The sequence below is a fragment of the Ambystoma mexicanum genome, chromosome 8 (genome assembly GCF_040938575.1).
Source record: "Ambystoma mexicanum isolate Mex_15411 chromosome 8, UKY_AmexF1_1, whole genome shotgun sequence".
Classification (NCBI taxonomy): domain Eukaryota; kingdom Metazoa; phylum Chordata; class Amphibia; order Caudata; family Ambystomatidae; genus Ambystoma; species Ambystoma mexicanum.
The window spans coordinates 1,245,853,562-1,245,877,667 of NC_090929.1; the positions used below are offsets into that span (position 1 = coordinate 1,245,853,562).

At 45.1% G+C, this 24,106-nt stretch overlaps 1 long non-coding RNA gene across 1 annotated transcript in view; it reads left to right on the forward strand.

Annotated features, from left to right (window-relative positions):
* The window catches only part of LOC138472937 (uncharacterized), a 46,038-nt gene extending 27,984 nt beyond the window's left edge, over nt 1–18,054 (forward strand). Inside the window, exons 2-3 of the long non-coding RNA XR_011268695.1 lie at nt 8,230–8,483; nt 12,770–18,054. This is a non-coding gene — a long non-coding RNA (uncharacterized lncRNA). The remainder of the gene's footprint in view (nt 1–8,229; nt 8,484–12,769) is intronic.
* Nucleotides 18,055–24,106: the final 6,052 nt, after the last annotated feature.

A 24,106-nucleotide genomic window follows, 5' to 3' on the forward strand; every position in this document is an offset into this window, starting at 1 on the left:
TTTTAAATGGAAGTCTTTCTTCAGGGATGCTGGCGAGAAGATTCCGGATGCAGGTAAGAAGTTTGAAATAGTCCTTGGTTTTCACCTTTCTCTTCTCTTCCTTCCTTGCAGGTCTTCCAGGTTCGAGGCGGGCGTGGCTGGAGTCCAGGAGCAGGAGCAGACACGGTGAGCGTTAAGCTGCAGGAAGCAGAACAACGCGAAGCATGAGCTGCTGTCTGGGCGTGGCTTAAATAGCCTCCAAAGAAGTCCCAGGTATGTATCCTTCCCCAACTAGGTATGTATCCTTCCCTGGCCACGCCCGAGTGAAAAAATAGTCCCTATGAAACAATAGTCCCTTTCAGGTCTCAGGGAGGCCTGAAGCATGCAGCATGGTCTGCATCAGGTAAGTGCACAAAACACCTCCCTTTATGAGCCTGGCGCCTATGGCGCCAGGACTGATGTCCAACATGAGCCTGGTGCCAAAGGCGCCAGGACTGAGTCCAAAGAGCCCCTATAAGGGGCCGCTGGGCTTTTACCCGAGGGCATGATGCCTGCTTCCAGGGGTGCTGGGCCTGGCCTGGTGCTCCAGGGGTAGGCATCATGACAGCACTCCCCCCCAAGGCACCTCCCAAGGTCGTTCCTTCTGGAGGTTTCGGTTTGTTTGGGAAATTCCGATGGAACCTTTTTTACCAGCCCGAGGTGCATGTACGTGATCACTGGGTTCCCAAGACCTTTCCTGAGGCCCGTACCCTTTCCAATCAATTAGATAGAAAAGTTTTGATTTTGAGATCTTAGAATCCAAAATGTTCTTCACCTCGAATTCAGGCTCCCCATCTATCTGAATCGGTTCTGGTGGCTTTGTTAATCTGGTTCCTGGGTGCACTGGTTTCAAAAGTGACACATGAAAAACGGGGTGAATCTGCATGTTAGCTGGTAGATCGAGCTTGACTGCCACTGGGTTGATTATAGCTTTGATCGAGTAAGGGCCTAAATACCTTGGATTAAAAGTTCGAGGCCCCTTGAGTGATAGGTGTTTGGTAGCCAACCATACTTGATCCCCTATTTGGTATGGAGGCGCCTCTCTTCGATGCAGATCCACATTCTTTTTGTATTTCCCTTTCGCATGTTGCAAATGTGCAGTTGCATCCTTGAAGGCTTGAGTAATCGTAGAATGCAAATGGTCCACTGCGGGCATTTCAAGGCTCAGAGGTGAGTCCAAGTCTGAAGTACGAGGGTGATATCCATATAGGGTATAAAAGGGGCTCTGACCAGTTCCAGAGTGTATCGAGTTATTGTATGCATATTCTGCCACCCATAAAATGTCCTTCCAATTACCCTCCGATTGGTGCAACATACATCGTAGATATTGTTCAAGGGTCTGGTTCGTTCTCTCCGTCTGACCATCGGTCTGTGGGTGGTGGCTGGTCGAGAGTCTTACGTCGATTTGTGCCAGTTGACAACACTTTTTCCAAAAATGAGAAATAAACTGGCTTCCCCGATCGGAGACTAGTATGGACGGGAATCCATGCAAACGGATGATATTTTCGAGGAATTCTTTGGCAAGAACAAAGGCTGAAGGTAATCCTTTCAACGGAATAAAGTGGGCCATTTTGGAAAATAAATCCACCACGACCAGAATAGTATTGTAACCATTACAAGAGGGCAGGTCCGTGATAAAATCTAGTGACAGGGTGTGCCAAGGTGCTGGTGGAATGTCTAAGGGCTGAAGAAGACCGGCGGGTCTTGTCTTTTGGCCTTTGTTTTGGGCACAAACTCCACAGGACATCACGAAAGATTTAATATCCTTTCGCCAGGAAGGCCACCAGAATTGTCGTTTAACCTTTTCCTTTGTTTTGGCAATGCCAGGATGTCCTTCCATCAGGGTATCATGATGACGGGAAATAACCAGTTCTTGCAATTCCTTTTATGGCAAAAATGAGCGTCCTTGGAAGTAAGGTAAGCCATCCTTGACTGAAAAGTTAGATCCCCTTTTGATCCAATCCTGCAAGGCTGAAGAGTCCAGGAATTGTTTCACTCGTGCTTGAATGTCTTCAAGGGTTTGTAAAGTGGTTATCCCCAAAATTCTTTGTTCGGGAATTATCGGCACAGGTTCTGAGTTTGTGTCTATTTCTTCAATTCCGATTCGGGATAGAGCGTCCGCCTTACCATTCTTATAGCCGGGGCGGTAGGTGATTACAAAATCGAACTCAGCAAAGAACAAAGCCCATCGGAGCTGTCGAGACGATTGAGCCTTGGCAGTTTTTAAATATTGTAAATTTCGGTGATCAGTGATCACGGTGATGGTATGCCGGGTGCCGAGGAGATAATGCTGCCAAGCCTTGAAGGCGGACTTAATGGCTAATAGTTCCTTATCGGTGATCGCATAATTTATCTCCGGCGGCGAGAACTTTCTGGACCAAAATGCTACGGGGTGCAGTTGGTTGGTTTCAGGGTCTCTCTGAGACAGGACAGCTCCCATGGCTAAGCTGGACGCGTCGGTTTCGACTATATATGGGAGATCGGGACGCGGGTACTTCAAAATAGGTGCGGACGTGAACTTAGCTTTCAACTCCTGAAAGGCCTGTTCGGCTTCCTCGGTCCATTCAAAACGTTTATTTTTTCGCAAGAGTGCAGTGATGGGTTGCACCACATGTGAAAACTCCGGGATAAACCTGCGATAAAAGTTGGCAAAACCAAGCATGCTTTGGACACCTTTCACCGAACTAGGTGATGGCCATTTGAGGATGGCATCCACTTTCCGTGAATCCATTCGGACCCCTTTAGGTGTCAGGATGAATCCGAGAAACTCAACCTCGGTGGTATGGAAAACACATTTTTCCAGCTTGGCAAACAGTTTGTGCTGGCGCAGTTTCTCTAGGACGGCCCTGACATGCTTTCTGTGATCAGATTCCGAAGAGGAGTACACAAGAATGTCATCGATATACACGACAACACAGACATCGATGAGTTCCCGAAGGACATCGTTCATGAAGAATTGGAAGGCTGCAGGCGCGTTGCACAACCCGAAAGGCATCACCTGGTATTCGAATAGTCCATATTTTGTACGGAAGGCCGTTTTCCATTCATCGCCTTCTTTTACTCGTACCAGATGATAAGCCCCCCGGAGATCTAACTTGGTGTATACGCAAGCGTCCTTCACCTGGTCAAGGAGTTCAGGGATCAGAGGCAGAGGGTAACGATTTTTAACAGTTATCTGGTTCAATGCGCGGTAATCGATACAAGTTCTAAGGTCGCCTTCTTTTTTAGGCACGAAGAACAAAGCTGAGGATGCCGGGGACTTTGACGGGCGAATGAAACCATTGGCAAGGTATTGATCTAAATATTGTCTCAAATGCAGATTCTCTGGTTCAGTAAGGGCGTAAATCCTGCTACAAGGGGGTTGTGCACCAGGCACCAGATCGATTTGGCAATCGTACGATCTGTGGGGAGGTAACGTGTTGGCCTGTTCCTTTTGGAAGACGTCCTGAAAGTCTTGGTACTCTGGAGGTAGTTGCACGGGGACAGAGGTTACTGATGCTAGATTAATCTTTGGATTTTCTGGGTAGCAGGTTTGTGCACAATCCGGGAAGGTTATTCTCTTTGCTCGCCAATCAATTAGAGGATTATGTGTCTCTAACCAAGGGATTCCGAGAATAAGCTGAAACTGTGGAGCCTTGATTACATCAAACACAACTGCCTCCCGATGGCCATCCAGACCTACAAGTGTCACCTCAGCTGTGGAATGTGTTACCAGTCCAGAGGCAATTTCTGTTCCATCTACTGTGGTGATGACATCTTTGTTGGTTTTAGGACGCAGAGGGAGGTTTATCCTAGAGACCAATTCTCGATCCACATAGTTTCCTATAGCCCCGCTATCGATGTATGCCTTTATAGCATGCAACCGTTTAGGCTGTTCCGGATCTACGAGGACCATTGGCACAATGAAATGCGAGGTCTGAGAGTTAGTTTTCAAGCTCGGCAAGTGGACCCCTACGCTTGCCGGGCGTGGTCGTTTCCCGATACAGAGTTTCCATGGATTTTATCAGTGGCTCCTACCACCTTCTTGGGCGGCTTAACCGGGCAATCTCGTAGAAGGTGTCCAGAGGACCCACAATAAAGGCATAATTGCATCTGTCGACTTCTTTCCCGTTCTTTTTGAGTTAGGGGTCCTTTAACACCTCCGATTTGCATAGGCTCCGAGGCATCAGCCCCCTTGGGGTTAGCGTGGGTCTTGGCCAACACCCGGGTTTCAAACTTGAACCGAACTGCTTTTCTGTTTTGCAGCCTGTGATCCAATTGGACCACTAAGTCTATATATTCAGTGCATTCTTGGGGCGGATTTACAACTTGTGCCAGGACATCTTTAAGTTCTCCGCGTAGACCTAGATAGAATAACGTGATTCTTTTATCCTCTGGCCAACCAGTTTCCACAATTAGTCTATTGAAGGTTGCAATGTAGGATAGAAGGTCTTGATTGCCCTGTCGCAGAGATAGAAGTTCATCATCCAGAGCCTGTCCCTGGGAGTGTTGAGCAAATAACCTTTCCATGCTTGTTTGAAATCCTTGAAAATCACGAAGAATCGGGTCATCGTGAGTTACCAGTGGGACTGACCAATCGGCAGCACAGCCGCTGAGATATGACAACACAAAGGCTACCTTGGTCTGATCATTAGGGAAGGCCCCAGGTCTGCATAGGAAGTGCAAATGACACTGATTCATGAATACAGCAAATCGTTTGGGGTCCCCAGCAAAGCGTTCAGGTGGGGCCAGCGGCATGTTTCCAGGTAGATTAATCTGCACCGTTTTACTGGAAACCACAGGAGCGGGGTTCCCTCCGGAACCGGGTAAAGGAGTTTGTCCAGCTTGACCTTGCAAAAGCTGTCTAGCCAGGTCATCAGCTCTATCCTTTATTACAATCACTTCCCTCCTGAGGGCACTAGTCTCTTGATGAGCGGCGTGTACTTCGGCCCGTAATTCCCCCAGTAATTGGGCCAACTGGTCAGTTTCGGAAGCTTCCATAGCGCCTGGGTGGGAATTTGTATGAAGGCTTCGCGTTCTGTAACGCTCACCTGGTTCCCACAGGGGCGCTGGTCTAGTCTGGATTGCTGTGGCCTCTTCTAGCGTGATCCGCAGGACCCGGAACACCGATTGGACAGGACCTCCAAATCGTGCTTGCCTGGCCCGTAGGAATATCCTTCTGCAGATGAGAAAGGGGATTAACAGTCTGAAGAATAGTGTGCTAGCTCCCCCCTTTCCCCCTTCCCCCTTCGTTCCTCTCTAACTTCCTCCAAACCCCGGTTTAAGCTCACCTTATGGTTTGGAAGGATGAACTCTCCATCCAACTTCTGGTGCAGGGGCGCGTGTTCGTCCAGTTACTTCACTGGTTTTCAGAATGGCGCTGGCAAAATCCATTTGACTTTCCTGAGCGATGCGCCGTAAGTATGAAAGTTCAAAGTTCAAGTGAGGCCCCCTTTATGTTGTCTTTCTAACCTGTGATCTGTCCTTTATTTCAGGTGCAGAATGAAGGCGATGCGTCGAGGGGTTAAACTGCCGAGGTGAGTAGTGATGAGAGCGATCCCTCTAAATGTCCTTATCATTCCCCAGAAATGTCTCTAGTCCTTTCCCCATAGGGGCCGGCGTACGGTACCTGCCACCGGGGCGGCGCCGACCCGAAATGTGGAAGAAAAGCCGGTAAGTATTATGGCTGTTAATCAGGATTTCCGTCTGTGTTCCTTCTACTCACCTTTTGTTTCTTCCTCTCTCCCCTAGGTGCAGAGATGTGGTGTCCGATGCTGACAGCCGCGATGGAGCCGGGAGATGTCTCGAGGACAGGTGAGTGAAGCGTGGCGCTGCAGCGAGCAACGCAATGCTTTTAAATGGAAGTCTTTCTTCAGGGATGCTGGCGAGAAGATTCCGGATGCAGGTAAGAAGTTTGAAATAGTCCTTGGTTTTCACCTTTCTCTTCTCTTCCTTCCTTGCAGGTCTTCCAGGTTCAAGGCGGGCGTGGCTGGAGTCCAGGAGCAGGAGCAGACACGGTGAGCGTTAAGCTGCAGGAAGCAGAACAACGCGAAGCATGAGCTGCTGTCTGGGCGTGGCTTAAATAGCCTCCAAAGAAGTCCCAGGTATGTATCCTTCCCCAACTAGGTATGTATCCTTCCCTGGCCACGCCTGAGTGAAAAAATAGTCCCTATGAAAAAATAGTCCCTTTCAGGTCTCAGGGAGGCCTGAAGCGTGCAGCATGGTCTGCATCAGGTAAGTGCACAAAACACCTCCCTTTATGAGCCTGGCGCCTATGGCGCAGGACTGATGTCCAACATGAGCCTGGCGCCAAAGGCGCCAGGACTGAGTCCAAAGAGCCCCTATAAGGGGCCGCTGGGCTTTTACCCGAGGGCATGATGCCTGCTTCCAGGGGTGCTGGGCCTGGCCTGGTGCTCCAGGGGTAGGCATCATGACAGTTTTATCTAAATCACCCCTTCCCATGTGGTTTGATAATCTGCACTACAAACCAGCTCAAGTCTTTGTCTGTATGGTTCTTTAGGGTGAAGTGTTCGCCTAGGGGTTTCTCAATTAATGTTCTGATATCCGTTGTTTTATTGGGCGCATAGTTTTGCCAACATATGCAAATTTACGAGGGCATTCTATAATGTATACTACAACCTTGCTATTGCAGTTGGTGTGTGAGTTGAGGAACCATTTGGTGTTCCCATATTCAAACACATGTTTCATCTCAGTTTACTTGCAGGCCACACATCGTCCACATTTGTAGTTGCCCTACACTGGTGGTAGGCCACAACATCTTTCTATGGATGGGGTGCTTTAGATTGTTGGTAGGTATGTAGTAATTTGTCTGTCAAGTTTTGGTTTGTCTTGAAGGCAAAAAGTGTTTTTTCTGGCTAGTGTGCCAGTGTTTTTTTAACCAAATTCCAGTTTTTATTGATGATGCTTCTACTCTTTTCACTGACCAAGCTGTTGGTGGTGACACATACCAGTCTGTTAGTGGATTCCTTTACCTTTGATGTAAGGCATATTTCCTGTGGAGTATTAGCTGCCCTCTTTTTGTTTTGTCTGTCTTTTTGGGGTAACCCCTTTAGATCAGTCTCTTCTGTAGGTCCTCTGCATGTCTGAATAAGTTTTCTTTGTCATTGCAGTTTCTTTGTACCCGCATAAACTGACCATATGGTAAATCTCAATCCCTGTGGGTGGAAGCTTGAGTAGTGCAATAGGCTGTTTCGATCTGTCGTCTTCCTGTATAATTCTGTCTTGAGCGTTTGAGCCTCCCTGTATATATGTAGATCAAGGAAATGTATGGCTGTATGGTCCCAGTCCATGGTGAATTTGATATTGGCATTTCGCTTGTTGAGCCATTCAAAGAACTGTTGCAAGCTGGCAGCATCACTTGTCCACTTGTATCTTCGCCACACTCGCATGTGTTGTTTGTATGGATTGTCCTGTAACCAATTAAATATATGCAAATATTGCAGTGACGTTTGTGCTTAAGTGTGCGGTATGAAAGCAAAATTCCTTTTTGACAACATTACTCTTTATTGTGGGGAACTCTGGAATGAAATTAGTCAGGACTGTCAGTGGCAGAGTTTTTGTTCCAGGAAAACGACCAGAGCCCTAAAACAATCTCCTTGGTGTATTGAGGTATACAAAGCCTCCACATCTAGTGTGGCCAGAATAATAGGCCCTTCTAGATCTATTGCACTCAGTGTGTTTATAGTGTCTGTGGTGTCCTTGATAAATGAGGGCATAGTTGTAACGCTCACCTTGTCTCTGCGGGGATATCTGGAACCTCACCGTGGACACCGTTCCCTGGGTATTTTTCTTGAAGGATTATACTGTGGAAACAGAGGTACAAGCGACAATGAGATTAGGGAGGGGCCAGATACCTCTAACAACTCCCTGCACACTGTTCCTCCACCCAGCCTCTATCATATCCCGGTCCCCACCCTTATGTGTGTGTGTGAGCTCACCTTGTATGTATTGTAGGAAGACTCTCTATCCTGCTTTTTCTGGTGTTCAGCAGGGGCGCGTTTGTCCTTTAGAGTCAGTTACTTCACTGATCCTCTAAGCCCAGACCGGCTGTGGCTTGAAATGTCTCTGCCTTAGGAGATAATCCCAATAGTTGTAAGGAAAAAGTTCCTGTGTTGTTATTCAGGGGAACCTTAGTTTGTTGCCTTCGTGTAAATAACGTCTTTACTTGTTTGTTTGGATTCTGGAGCGTAACGTGTGTTTCTTCTTTTCCAGGCTGCAGCGGAGCGGAACCGAAGCAGGCTGTGGGTGTTGCTGATGACAGGAGACTGAGCCACTGACCTGCAGAGTGGAAGCCTGAATACAGCTCGGAAGGTGATTATGCGAGGACCGGAGCTGCTGTACTGCCGGGAACTGCTGAAGCGCCGACCCGATGCAGAGGAGGGGCCGATGCGGAGCCGAAAGCAGCTGGAGCGTAGTTCAAGGCGGAGGAGGGGCCGGAGCTGCCGCGGATCTATCCTAGCTGCAACGTAGGTCGAAGTGAAAGGAAGTGCCGCTGACACGGCAGAGCTGGTAACAGGCATGGATGTTGGTGCTGATGTTTGCGGGAACAAAGCTGGATGTTAAAATAAAGAGCATGCAAAGTAACGCTCCGGGACTGCGGTGAGCATCTGCTATTGCAAACAGAAGCAACGCAAAGCGTGGGTTCCTGCCTGGGTGTGGCTTATATAGCAGCCACACCCAGAATTCTGACAACAACTAGTCCATTGTTTTTGGTATCTTGGTAAACCGCTTTCCTCTCCATGTTGAATAGAACTCCTGTGTTGATGGTAATAGTTGGTTCCAAATGTGCTATGCCCCAGTCCAGCTGAGTTTCTTTTTGTGTCCGGTAGTGCAGGATTGAGGCGACCTACAAGAGGGTCTTGTAGCTTGTGTATATGAATAAGCTAATGACTTGGTGGGAGCTGGTACGTCTAAGGTAGGGGTCGTGACAATAGTGATTACAAAAGGTTTCAAAAGACATCTATATATAGTGACAGGGGCTTTAGTAATGAGTTGATGGCCAACACAATGGGTCTGCCCGGAGGTTGGAGTGGATTCTTGTGTACTTACGAAATATATAAAAAGCCAGGACCTTTGGATGTAATTTGTTCAAGAATCGTGACTCATCTTTACAACCCCAACCCTGTTGTTCAGCATGTCTGGTGAGGCTCTCAATCTCCTCCTGTAATCTCTTTGTAGGTTTACTTGTCAGTTTCTCATAGACCATGGTATCAGATAAGAGGTGTGTACATTCTTTATCATAATCTAGGGTATTTAAGGCCACTATTCCTCCAGGTTTATCCGCTGGTTTGATGGTAATATTATCATTTTTACTCAATGATAGTAATGCTGTTCTTTCCCCTTGTGTAACATTGTCACGGAACAAATTGTCATGTTGGATGCTCATCAGGACTTGTTTTGGCACCCTGTTTTCGAATACCGTAAATTCCTCCGGTATGGTATAGTATGGGGCTGGGGGGTGAAGCTGGATTTTATTTTGAGTCCACTGCAATTTCAATGGTCTCCTCCTGTGTTCTTAGATCAGTTCCTGCTTCTGCTATGGTAGATACACCTCAAATAAGTATTTCAATCTAATGTTCCTGAAGAAAACTCTTTATTTCAATCTCTGTATCAAAAGGTTGTGCTTTGCTTTTGCTGCTGTTACAAATGATAGGTCTTTTTCCAAAAGATTTTCTCTAAGTCGGTGAGGGTATGTTCAGACATATTGAAAATTGCGATGTTTTCTCTTATTGTTTGTTCGAGCACCATTGTCTGGTGCACATTCTCAGCCTGTTCCGTGAGGGCGCCTCTTTGATTGCCCCTTTGAAAAAACTGTCGTTGTTCTGGTCGGAAGAGATGGGGGTCTGTTGGTGCAGAACTTGTTGACGCTTGTTGTTCCGAAGTTCCCTGGTCCCTGTCACTCGATGAGCCAGAGGTATTTGAGAAGGTGACACATCTATTCCGACAAGTATATCCCCTGAGTTGTCTTTGTTCTTTATAGAAGCTGTCTTGGAGGTACGGATATGTTTTGTCCTTGCTATAATTATGTAGATCATTTTTAGCTTCTTTACTTTTTTATCAATGGTGATTTGCTTAAATGTTGCTATTTCTTCCTCCAATTTCTCTAGCTTCTTCTTTGATTCTTGAACAGCTTGCTTCTCAAGAAAGCTCTTTTCAAGAGCCGCTAGTTGGTCCCCTTGGGTCTTGCGTTCCTCCTCGGCAGTGTCAATAACCAGAATCAGCCAGTCCTGGCTGCATTTATTTCCCACCCCACTGAAATTCAATGTGAATTTCGTTTTTGTCTGTAAACACACGTGGTATATTTTTCACTTGCAATCCATCCGGGATTATCCCAGCTTTTAGATATTCCGGCATGAATTTGCCGTGCATTTCGGTCCGTATCAATTTCTTTTTCTTTTGATTGATCGTCTCAAGTTCATCTTTTGAGAGTCTCTGGGCAATCGGTCCTTGGTCGTTCTGTAACAGTCTGGGAGCATTAATCAATCTTTGATAATGCTCCTGCATGAAAGATACAATGTTAACATTTTCCATTGTGTTCTTCTAGGGTTATCTCTGTATTTTGTTTCTAAATCGGCTCCACAGCCATGGGCTGTGCATGCAATATTCGTCAAAGAGAGAGGCACCTGTCTATTCCCTGTCCTTTCCAGGTCTCAAGATACTGTCAAATAACACAAGTGGACAGGTCAATTCCATATATACAGCACAACCCTTCTATATGTTTTTGTATTCCATTTGTTTTTCATCCATGTTAATATAATTACTACACAGTCATAGTTTTCAAGCAATTATCACATACAGTGCAAAACTCATAGACATAGTAACACAGGTGTATATAACGTACATTACATGTATATTTGTTTGTGACTTAAAAACAGGAGTGAAATATATTCTATTTCTCCAGCCTAACTCTTTTGATTGGGTTAGCAAAATCTCAACTCTTGATTGTATTGGTTGATGTGGTAGTGTATATTTAACACTACTCATGTTCTTGGTCTGTCGACATACAGGTGTTTCGGCCTCTGGAGCAGTTTTAACGTGCTCTGCTTTAAGCGGCCTTCATCAGGAGGAAGAGTCATTTGAAGTCCCTCTTGGAGGGTTTCTGTGTTCTTTAAAACTGTTATCCAAATATAGAAAGACATATATGTGGTGTACCTACAAAGGGGTGTACGAACCAGATTTCTTTTACAGTTCATTTAATGCTGAACATTATTTGCTTAACCCACAATGGAACACATACCGTGCTTATGTTTTCAGATACGTCTACTGTGGAGGATCTGGTTGGTATTAATTCTCAGTGCTCACTATCTGAAAATAAGTAACCAGTGGTGAGTAAACCTGTAGAGGGTCTGCACTGCCCTCAAAACAAGTATAAATGTCCCTCCCATCTAATGCAGAGTGGAACTATTACCTGTTCTCTCAAGTAGGATGATGTACTCACATCTGAGAGTTCCGGGGAGGTATTATATGACACTCTCCTCGTGTGAGGTCATGACAAAAAGCACTGCAGGGCTGGGGCTGAAAAAAGGGGTGGCATAAGTTCAACACAACTGATGAAAATGTTCTTCTTCTAGTTTAGCATTATATCAAAGTCCCTTACACCAAACGGTGCCCATCATTCATGTGTCTAGGGTGTACGGCATCTCCACTATGTTGATTCTAAGCAGTAAGTGCCGCGATCGCGGTGGGGGGCAGATGTTAGTGAAAAGGCCCACACCCTTTCTGACCGTTATTTCAATACGACTTCAAAGTGTACATATGTGCTGGTACCGTGCAGTGTAGCCTCATGGCTTTTTCATTAGTATGTGTCATTGCTAGGTAACTGTGTGTCTCAGGGGGCCCGTGTGCACGTACTGTGCTCCAGGAGATTACATGGCAGCTCACAGCTTGTTACCTGTGGCTCCCTCGGTGTGTATTTATATATACCCTTGACATGACTGAGATCCCTCACTGGGTAATGGTTCATGTCACTTACCCATGATGGATATTTTCTCAAAGCTTTCCACTGCGCTCAGGTTTCTAGGTTGGTGCACGCGGCTCACCTCGTAGTTTAAAAATGTGTTGCTAGGTAACCAAACCAAAAAAAGGCTACGCGGCTCATAGCGGCCATCCTGAAACAATAAAGGCTGGAATGCTCGCAAATGGTTCTGCATAGTGTTGTCAGGTTTTAAGTATTCTATTGCATATATTCCCCTCATGGAGATCATCGTTTGATAATGTGATATAGCCCTTGCATTTTTCGCCTATTCATATATGATTCAGAGTGTTTTAGCGTCTATGTATATTTCATGTATTTGTAAAGATGTTATGATCATTTGATAAGTGAATATAAATCATTTTGAAACATACGATGTACCATTCTCTATTACAGATGCACTGTATAGTTTTTGTAGGAATGATTATTTACATCCATACACATCTGTTTCTACCATTTTCAACAATTAAATTAGTTTCCACTTTCTCGTCTGCATTTATCCTAACATCTCTTGGCTGATGTCTTTTTTTTACATGAGTGATCCGCTTTGATTTACTAACTTTATTATTGTGAAATTCTTTTGTGTTAGCAAGAGATTTGTCAACTTTAGTATTGACAAAATGCTTTTGTCTTCACCATTTCCCCCACAATTTCTTTCAGAATATTTACTTTACAAGCTGCTTGCTTAAGATGGTTACTTTAAATGTAACTGTATTTGAAAGTACACATTTTGAATATAGTTTTTAATACAATACCTCTTTTAATTTCTTTTTTCGACAGGTCTGTTCATTCGTGTGTCTTCCCCCTGAGCATCTTCTAGCTACAAAGCACTTGAGAAACTTTCAACGGCGGGGCTTTAATACTTCATGTACTAATACACAGATAAAGAAATGGAAGCAAGACAAGAGCAATCAGAGGAAGACAGTGACAATGAGGATCATTCTCCTGATCCTGTGTTAAGTAGAATGTAATATGTCTCTACTTGTTGTCAATGCCATCTTTGTCAACTCAGGCCCATATTGGAAGAACATACCTGTTGCAGAGAGAAGTTAACCTACATGACCTTTCTATCTTAAGATGCTACTCCTACAATGTGCCTAATGCAGCAAAAGGGACTTCAGAGCTGCAAATCCTACTCTGGTAGTTCTTTAAATGCTAATGGCCCTGGAGCACAAACTTAGTAGCTATGTTCATCCTTGTGTTCCCATTGATGAGTTAGTATATTTATCATTTATTTCCATGATTTTCTCAACTTTATGTTACAAACTTTACTGTACTTTGATCATGCCACACAAGATGTATTCTTTTCCATAGTATTTTGGTTTTATTTATCCTTTCACTCATTACCCCTCATCCTGTAATACGGACATTTGTGTCTTCCAAATTAATACTTGTAAAACAGTATTAAATGTCTTATTATAAGATACACCAACATAACCATGTTTTCATACACTTTTATTAATTGTCATGTTCTCCATGGTACATCCCATGGCCTGATGCCTGTCTTTTGGATTTGATTTATTCTATATTTGTGGCACAGAGTCACAAGCTCCAGCTAAAGGCCACAAGAGGCTTCTCTGGGAACATCAAACAAGAAAAAATCATCCCATCCCAGCAACACCAGGGGCAAAATTCAAGCGGCCAACCACTGACTGAGCGATCAGTGTATGACAGCATGTGATACCACATCCGTTTTGTGGCTTGACCTCCGGTGTGTGTCTTACCTTCCTGATGGTGGCATCACTTCCTTTCAGTGATGCCACTTCCTGTCTGTGACATCACCTCCTGCAGCCATCTTAATTCGGCCCAACCTCCAGCTAAAGAAATCGCCTCATCCCAGCAGCACACAGCACAAAATCAGAGAGACCAACCACTGGTTCACTAGGCGATCGTGTGACGAGAGTGTGTTACATCACTTCCTGTTTGTGGCTGTGCTTCCTGTTTGTGGCTTCACTTCCTGTCAGTGACATCACCTCCTGCCAGTGACATCACTTCCTGTCCGTGACATCACTTCCTGTCTGGGACATCATTTGCAGTGGCTATCTTAATTTGGCCCATCCTGAAAGGCACAAGAGACTCCTTTGGGAACACCAAGAAGAAATTGCCTCATCCCAGCAACACCAGGGGAAAACCCAGAGAGACCAATCACTGATTGACTAAGCAATCAGGTGATGAGAGCTTGTGACATCTTATCCGAACTACCTAGTGGCATCCAGCCAAGGGCAGAACAGTCAAGGGCAAAGACCAGTCATTGACTAGCATCATTGTGTCTTAGTCTATGAGTCTTTGTTTTTGCCATTCTAACTTCTGCTCCTGTGAGTACCCCTAGCTTGATAATTACTGTGCTGTCTCTCCACACTGCGGTATTCGCCCATAATGCATTAGCTCCTGCTCCTCCTGATGCTCCCCCTTCTTGCCTCTACCTATGCTTTCTCCAATCACACTACAACTTCCTCCTTTCCTATCCCTATAATAATACTGATGTCTCGAAATTCCCAATGAACAATCTCTCTTGCACCTACTTCTTCCATCAAACTGAGCCGATGAGCAAACTACCTATCCGCTTCACTTCTCTTCCTCTGACACCCAACTTCTCTACTCTTCCTGACTGCATCAACTGAACATTGCACTCTGGAATGCTCAATATGTATGCAACACAATTTCCTTTATCACTGACTACTTTCATGCTACCTCTCCTCCCCTAGATCTCCTTGCTATCACTGAAACCTGTATTTCTCCATCTGGCACTGACAAGCTGGTGGCCCTACTTCATTCCAAACTATCCTTCATTCACTCTCCTCGTCTCACTGGCAGAGGTGGAGGCGACACCTACTCTTCATGTCACATCCTCTCTTACCTCTTGAATTTGCCATCTCTACTATTGCTCTGCCTCACTCAATTCACAACATCTCCATCTATCGCCCTCTTAGTCCCACTGGACATTTATTTTATGAACTTGGGCATCTCATTGATTCTCTTTCTACTGAACATCACCTCATTCTCTTAGGTGACTTCAACCTTCCCTCTCCAACCACTTCTCAGAAATCTGGAATTAAGTATTTTCTTAGTGACCACGCGCTCTGCTCTATCCATAACCTACCAACCCACACCGGGGTAACTCTTTGGATCTCTCATTCATCTCCTCCTTTTGCTCAGCCACTAATACTACTGTCAGCTCAACACCATCCCTATCTGATCACTCCATTGATTCTACCCCCATCTCCTTTCCACCCTCTGACCACTCCTCACAACGTTCCTCACCTATTACTAAAGGGAAATTTAAACCTTCTGCCAATCCTCCCTTTCCCTCTCACCTACAGTTCTCACTCTCCTCCTTCACACCTGATGCCTATTCCACTATCACTGCCTTCTCCGGCTTCCAATCCCTAACTTATGACTCATTCTCCTCTCACTTCCCACTGCTAACTTTCACCCCTAAACCTCAGTGTCCTCAACCATGGGTCACCCCATTTCCACGTTGTCTCTGCACAGACATATGTTGTCTGCTGTGCAAATGGAAGTGTTCCCACTCACATAAGGGCCTGCAACTCTACCTCTCTGCCCTGAACTCTCTCAAGTCCTCTCTTGATAGAGTAAAAAGCGAATTTTACCTCACCCTCATCGACTCCCACTCCAACCATCCTCGCTAGCTACAGGGCACTCTAAACTCACTCCTCAATTTTTCTAAACCTATGACTATTAACTCCATTCTCACAGCGAACGACTTACCTGAATACTTTGCTACAAAAAAAGTCAAAATTAGAGACTATCTCCTGATCTTCCTCACACTCCCTACTCCTACATTCTGCACTCTGCCTTCTATCTCCTACTTTCATCATACTAATATTTCAGGAGTCCTATCTCTACTGATGAAGGCTAACCCCTCCCGTGCCCCATCAGACCTTCTTGCCCCTCAGCTAGTCAAGCCTATTGCCCTCTCACCTTGCTTAACTCTTTAACCTGTCCTTCGATTCCATTTGCTTTCCCTTTATTTTAAAAACTGCCACAGTCATCCCCCTCTTAAAAAAGCAAGGGGCTGACCTGAATCTGCCAGCGAACGTACCCCTTTTGCCTCTCCTTCAATACCCTAAAGTGCTTGAAAGGGTTGTGTTCAACTGTCTTCTTTCTCCTCCTCCTCCACCCTGTGCCCCTTCCCGCTTCCGCTCCTTCCAACTTCTTGCTCCTTTCCATTGGAACCACCTTCCCCTCCCAATCCGCTCTTCTACCACCTACCCCTCATTTAGCACCTCTCTAAAATCCTACCTCTTCCATTCACCCCCTAGCATCTTTCAGCTTCCTCTTTCTCCATTGAATCCTCCTCCTCCTTCACCTTCTAATCCTCCTCTCTCACTTCAGCCCCCCTCGCTATGGACTTAACCTCACCAATAATGTAAATTGTTCCCTGTACTGTTTTCTGGTTTGATTCAATGTTATGTAATGCTTGTTGTAATTGCTTGTTCCTCATGTAAAGTGCTTTGGCTTAAAGCGCTATATAAATCTAAATAAATACAACAATTTTGTACACATCCATAAGCAGGTTTCTGTCCTGTCACTCCACAGAAACTGCTCTCATGAATGTCTAAAACTTCATTGCTTCTGCTAAGCATGCTAGCCTATCTTCTATCTAAGTCCCCTTGACCTGCCTTTGTCACTGTCAATCACACTGATCTCCTTAATACTCTGTCTTCTTGGGATTTGCGACAATCAAGCCCTTTCCTGGATTGAATCCTACCTCGCACCTCGACAATTTTCTTTCTCCTGGAACAATAACATCTCTCAACTTACTCCTCTAATGGTAGGTGCTCCACAAGGCTCTGTCTTGGGTCCTCTCCTCTTTACACTCTACACCTCTACTCTTCGGGCACTTACCTCCTCCTTTGGGTTCTTGTACCAACTCTTCGTAGATTACACCAACATATTCTCTTTTCCTGAACTCTTCTACGATCTCTTTTATCAATATTTCCAACTGTCTCTGGCTTTAAATACTGGATGGCTTTGCACTCTCTAATGTTAACTTCTTCCAAAACAGAGGTGCTCTTCTTCCCTGCCAAATACTTTCTCTCATCTCCCCTGCCTACCCAGTTCCTACCTGACCCTCTCCCCTACTCCTCTTCCGCTAAAAACCTCAGTGTCATCTATGACTCACACGGTCTCTACTTTCATCTCCAAAACTGCAATGGCCCCAACCTCATCAATCTGGCACCTCCTTCCTTTCAACAATGCCAAGCATCTCTTAACCACTCTTGTCTTTTCTAAACTGGACTGCTGCACCAGCATCCTCTTTGGTCTCCCCAACTAGCTTTCTGTCCTCTTGACAACGCATTACATCCACAAGGACTCTCTTCAGGCTCTCTCACTTCACACCTACTTCCTCATACCGTTACCACACTGGATGTCTGACTATGCAAAACAGATAACAATGTTGTCCCCAGGTTCTCAATCCATGGTTAGGCACCACTGTATCTATCCTCCTCTATCCATCTCTAAAAGCCTTTTTGTAATCTCTGCACTGCTTCCTTGACTACCATTGTGGCACCTCGCCCTCCCTGTGCTTCCTCGTGCTTGCACTGTTTCTCTCTTCTTGCTGCACATTCATGGAATTCTCTTCCCCCGGACATCTGAGAAACAGCCCACACTGATTTGTTCAAAGCCAAATTGAAAGCCCACCTCCTCACCTCCGAGTTATCCTCTTACTTAACACTCATCTGCCTTTTTGGTAATATTTTTCACTCGCCTGTAACCAGCCTTTGTCCCTCACTTTCTCTACCTCCACTCTAACACTTTATCCCTCATGGTCACATCACTAACATAGCTGGCCGTACTGCCTATCTGCACTTAAAAATGTCTAATGTTGATTGTCCACCTATGTATTGTGCCCGGTTACTGTTCCATGTACTTCCCACCACAACCTGGCGAGAATGCCACTCAAACTCTCAATATTGTAAGAAGCTCACTGCTTCCTGTCAAAAATGATATCTATTGTATATTCTTTTGCAACGAAAAGAGCATTGTTCTTCTCTGTATATACATATGTAAATAAATAAAATATAAATGCTTCCATGTCATTTAGACTCTCATTGTCTCCCATCAAAACATTTAGATTTAATAGTCTCAAGCAGTTTAAGAAGTACTTCTCTTCTGTCAATTGAACAATCTCCATTATAGCAACAAACTGTACCATCTTGTTGCATGTAGAGCCTATACCTGGTGGATTCACAAAAAACTTCGAGTCAGAGTCATACCAGCGTGCATCATATATGCCTTAAGGGGCACATTTTCAAGCTTGACAGGCCAATATGTCGACTTCAAGAGCATCCAAGATATTCAACAAGCTTTAAGTTGATAGTGTTTGTGTTTCTCATTTTTTTTGTAAATCAGTTATATACTGGCAAATGTTAATTTTACATCACTAGAGAGATTCCTATTAAAGTATTTCATATATTTTATGGATATTCTTTGAATTCCTCAAATCGTCCATCATTTGTTTAAACATGGCTCAGAGTTGAAAAACATGCAAAGCAACCAATTGACATTGAACAATAGTAATGCTGTTGCACATGGATGCACTTTTTAGCTCAAGAGGCAATTGCAAACATTATTTGAAACTAGCATGTAAACTGTACCGAAGCAATGCAAAAAGTCCATCAAAGATCACCAAATAAGGTCACATTCTGAAAATATGTTTATTGGAGTGACAAACAAAATATGGTCAAATAAACACACTGTATGAGTGATTACCTGGCTGATGTTTCGACTTCCAACTATAAAGACTTCACTGCTTTATTTTACAGTTGGTACAGAAATCACTTTACAGTATGTATCTGGTATTTTCCTCTCCACAGCAGTGTACATCCCGCGCATTGCATGTTGTTGGTTTACAAAATCATTTTATCTCCTTATTCATCATGTCACAGCATATCAAAAAGATTACCAATACTTATACCCTTCCTCTAAAGCAAACTTTGGCACTGTCAATCTGTGTTTGTAGTGGGGTGGTGTGTAATGTTTGTTCATTAACAAAATATATAAGTACTATGTATTTTGAATGTATTGTATAAGCAAGAGGGACATTTCTGTATGCCATGTTGGCGGTTACAAAGAAGGTATGCATCAAACACTTTAAGAAAGACAAAAAAGGGGAGTACTTTTGAAAAAACACTGTAATGTTGTGGCCATGAATCACTTGAAAGAAATGAGGTTTAGGATCCCAAAAAAAATCAAAAGTTTTAGTAAGAGCAATAGGTTTGTCTAGCGATATTTAACAGTGCAGCTTCATCTAAACATTTTTCATCTTGCAAAAACACAGTTTTCTACATCTAGACAAAAAGTGACTGGAACATGTGAATGACATGTGAAAATGGTGGATATGGCAAACTTGGCCAAATCATGTACGAAAGTATGTTTTGAAACAGTTTAATTGACTTTATGAATATCACAATAATTTCAATTGCTGATGATCCTGTGAGTGAGCCCAATTTTACTGTTATGCCATTGTGTTTTTTGCTGTTCTCACAAAGAACAAGTATCATTTCTAGATCAATGGGGGTCATTACGACCCTGGCGTTAAGGGTTTAACGGCGCCGTAAAAGGTGTCGGCGCCGTTAAACCCTTAACGCCTGATTACGAGGTCCCTTTGCGGGACCCAACCTTAACGGCTGGTTTTACCAGCCGTTAAAGTAGGGTGCCGCAAAGGGACCTCGGTGCTAATTACGGTACCGCAATTTGCAGTACCGTACTTAGCGCCTTCCCCAGTCCCATTGAGCCATATGGGGCGAAAATGGGAATGGGGAAGGGCCATGGTGAAATGGGGAAATACCGCCCTGCCAACCTTGGAATGGGGCGGTATATCCCCATTTCACCATGGCGGACTCGTTACAACGCCGGCACCAACCATGGTGCTAATAGCGCCATGGTTTAGCGCCGGGGTTGTAATGAGGGCCAATATGTCTTGAACAGTAGCCCTCATTTTTGTATTCTGCATCTTTTTGTCCAATTTTAGCAATGGATACCTACAATGTCATTTAAGTCACATTTGGCTGGAGTTTAACTTTTGGTTGACTGCAGCACATCACTTCATGCAGCAAGCTCATCTGATCTTTCAATGCAGCAAATTATGTGCATTTTAAACTTCAGTCTAATTTCTTGTCCAATGCAGACATTGGTTTGTGCCAAGCCATCATGTACACGTCAACACCGCTATGCAGCTTTACAAATGACTCCTTAAGCTGTGAATAGATAGAATATCAAAATATATAAAATGTAAGAAACTTACCAAAATAGCTCCACACGCATTTTTGATTAATAATTTAATATACGACTAAACACAGCAGCACTTGCAAAACGAAATAGACAGTAGGTACCACCTTGGTTTACTCCCCAAGTCTTAGTTGATATGTCCACTGCCCATATTTCACCACAACATTTATCTGTGAAAGGGATTCAATCACATCTAAAGAAAGGCCCCAAAGACACAGGGTCTCATTACGGGTCCGGCAGTACTACCAGCGGGTTGCCGCTGGACCTGTAAATATTTACTGGCGCCTGACTTCCCAAATAACACTACCCCGGCGGTCCGGAAAATCAGGCACCAGGAAATTGTAATTCCCCATTCCCATAGAGTCATATAGGACTTTATGGGAGTGGGGACCATGGAAGCACTGGCACCATTAATAACGATGCTGGTGCTTCCGTGACGGTCTGCCTACCCTGGCCGCTGTGCCTCCCAGGGTCCGACCTACCGGGCACAGCGGCTTCGGCACGCAGACCTGTAGTATGCCGGTCCGGAAACAATGTTGCCGGTAAGCTTACCGGCTCAGTTATTTCCGGACCGGCGTGCTTATAATGAGCCTCACAGTGTCTCTATGATGGTCAAAAGCAGAAGGTGTAAATCTACATACATTTGTCAACTAACCGTCTGGCTTTCAGCTAGAAGTCACCTAACATCACCATAGAGATCTCCGCAAACGATATACAATAGCAGTATCTAAATCAGTTATGCAGCATGTTCCATTGAGTTGAGCTAAATGTCCAAGAAGATGCCACCACAACAGTCCTATTTTCACAATCAATTTAATACTCAAAAGGATACAAGCTTCAAAGGCATGCAAATAACTGCCGTACATGGCATGCTGTATCTCCCTAGTCTAATGCAGACAAGTTTACTAACCAAACATATGTTAACAGGCCATCCTGACTCCAGCCAAGGCTCTCCATCACCATCTGGAACAACCGTTAACAAAAAAAAAAACAATTACATGGCACCCTTGAATTCGATAGCATCTTCACTGGGGAGTGCCACATGTCCTAAAGATGCAAGACAGTCCTCTTTTCATAGTCAGTTATCTACTCAAAGGGATAACATTGTCAATAGTTGCGGCCAACCCCGTAACACTGAATCACCTGGCTGACTTCCCAGTTCCACTGGGACATTACAAGCCCCAGGGGAGCGGGAAGTCAGGCGGCAGATTTTGTAAGTCCCCATTCCTGTGGAGTCCCATAGTCACTGACGGTGCTGGTGCTTCTGTGACAAGTCCAAGTGTAGGGGCCATTGTGCCCGCAGGGTCAGACCTGCCGGGTGCAACGGCCCCTGCAGGCAGACTCGTAGTGTGGCGGTCTAGAAACAAAGGTGCCGGTAAGCTTACCGGCATCCTCGTAATGAGACCCATGATGTCTCTAGCTGGTCAAATGCAGATGGTATCAATACACAAAATATGTCCATCCAGGCTCAAATTGAAACCTGCCTCACATCATCGGCAGATCACCACAAACACTAAACAGTAGCTCATGGAATTCTGAGGATTTTACATTGAGGTGTTTGTTAGGGAGAATTCTCTGTTTAGGCTGAAATTCCTAACCTAGTGAGGGCCCCAGCAGCTTTGCTGGATTTCTGGAGTTTGTTTTTTCCATCCTGCCAAGAGTGAGACTCTTTTTTCTCTCACTCTTGGACATGAATGTGGTTAATTCCTTTGAATGTCAATGTGTTCTATGGGCCATGGGTCTTTTACTCCATAGGGTCTCATATGTTGTGCTATGTGTGTTACAACGCACCCTCCGTGCCGTAACACTGGGGGCGTCCTAGCGGACCCCCACCATAGACTCCATACCCGGGGACTGACTACTGTCTCCCCGGGCATGTAAAGTCACCATTGGCTTTACTAGACCTAAATTTACTAACAGAACTAGTACAAACCATCCTATTGTGGACATACTAGTAGGGGTAATTCGATTACTCCTGGGTCTGTTATTCGAGGGGGCACTGTCCCATCCCCCCTCGTCGAGTTTTGGCTGGTGGCAGTGGAAACTACTTGTTATATTCGACCCCAAATATAACCCTATGGGATTCTTCCCATTGTTGGAGGTTAATACTTTTTCTCGTTAATCTCTAACATACCACCTGTTTATTTATCTTAAATAAATCTATCGGTTAGTATTTTCTGCCAGAACTCGGTTTTTAAAATGGCATCTGTGTTCGTCTCTGTGACTCCTAAACCAAAGGTTGAGCCCTTTGTTCCACTTTTGGCGGGCCTCTACACAGAGGCCCTCCAAAGTGGTGCCATTCTGTCTGGGTACCACAGGGGGTGTGGGAGGGGGTTTAGGCACCCTGGACTGAGTTGCCTTGCCAACTGAAGTCTCACTCTGGTGTGATTGGCCCAAGTGGTGAGCCACCCCGCTCACCACTTAGCGTGTTTTGATTGACAGCTAGGCTGAATGAATGGGGGTTTTCTGCATAAAAGCAGGGCTTTTGGGACTGGATCTTCAGAAGTCGCCACAGGACCTAAGAATCCGACGAGGGTAAAGCTGAGCCAACCTGCAACGACGACACCTCCGGTGGAGCCCTGCTGAACCGACTCACCACTTCCCGACGACAGAGGAGATCTCCCCGCCGGAGAGTCTCTTCCCCTCACTGGTGGGAACAACCAGTCCCCTTTGCTTTTTCTTCGTTCCAGGACGTAGTGGTCGAATTGCCCGTGCAGCGCACCCCGGCAACCGGATAGCCACTAGCCCTGTACCGCGACCAAAAGGTGGTGCCTTGTGACGGAGCACTCCGCGGCTGGTCTCTTCCCTGGTGGTGCAACGATCTTCAACTTTCCTTCGACGACGAGATCATCTCTTCTCTTGGCAAAGACCCGACGTGCATCCACCACCAGGAACAACTGCCCTGCCGGAGCTGTCTCTCCCCAAACAAGGTACCGTGTCCGCCTGGCTTCCCTTGTGTCGGTTAGCGTGAGGTGTCTGAATCCTCACCTCTCCATTGGGTCGCCTCCAAGCTTTCTTAACTTTCTGTTCTGAACTGGTCCAATCTTTCTATAACAATTTGCAACAAAGACTCGAAGTGCATTTCCACTGAGATACTTTTTGGGACATATCGCCTTGCCTCTCTCCGAGTGGGCCTGGCCTCTGAACTTTGTGATCTACAGTAGACCCTGCCTTACTTGCCTTGCATTTGTTCGTAAAAGTGTTGGTACCGAGTTGATTTCATACCCTGCCTTTTCTCTCCCATCCTAACGAATACTAGAGTGCCATCTAGGTTAAAGCATTCACTTCTGTCTGCAAATAAGTGGTGCTGTTGAACCTAGACTTGTCGAACTATTGTTAGGGGGATTGATTTTCTTCTGATAGTAATTGTGAGTGAAGTTGTTTGCCGTATTAGTGCCCGAGTGTTTTTCATAGATGTGTTTTTATAAATAAATAACTATATATCTTTACACCGAAGCCTTGTTCCGTGCTTGCTGGTTCTACTGTGTAAATTGCCCTATGATGTATACTCCACATACTGCCTAACTCTTCTTGAGGGAAGTCTGACTGCTCAGCCACAGCTACCAAGTGAATCTGTGTGGTACAGACTGCTACCAAGTGGGTTTACTGCTAAACACCTGTAGTCCTAAATCTTTTGCAGTGGTCCCAGAGGGAACAGCGCAGGTTTCCGCCTAACACTGGTGGCAGCAGTGGGATTTGTATCGAGTTTACAGTTTAGAGTGCTTTTCAACACTTTAGGATAACTAACCACAAAGCTTAGCACTAAAAGCAACTTTCAAAAACATGTCTACTATGGAAGTTTACAGTCAAGAATCCTTGTCAGGTGAAAATACTGAGAGTTTACGAGCCCTCTGTAGACAA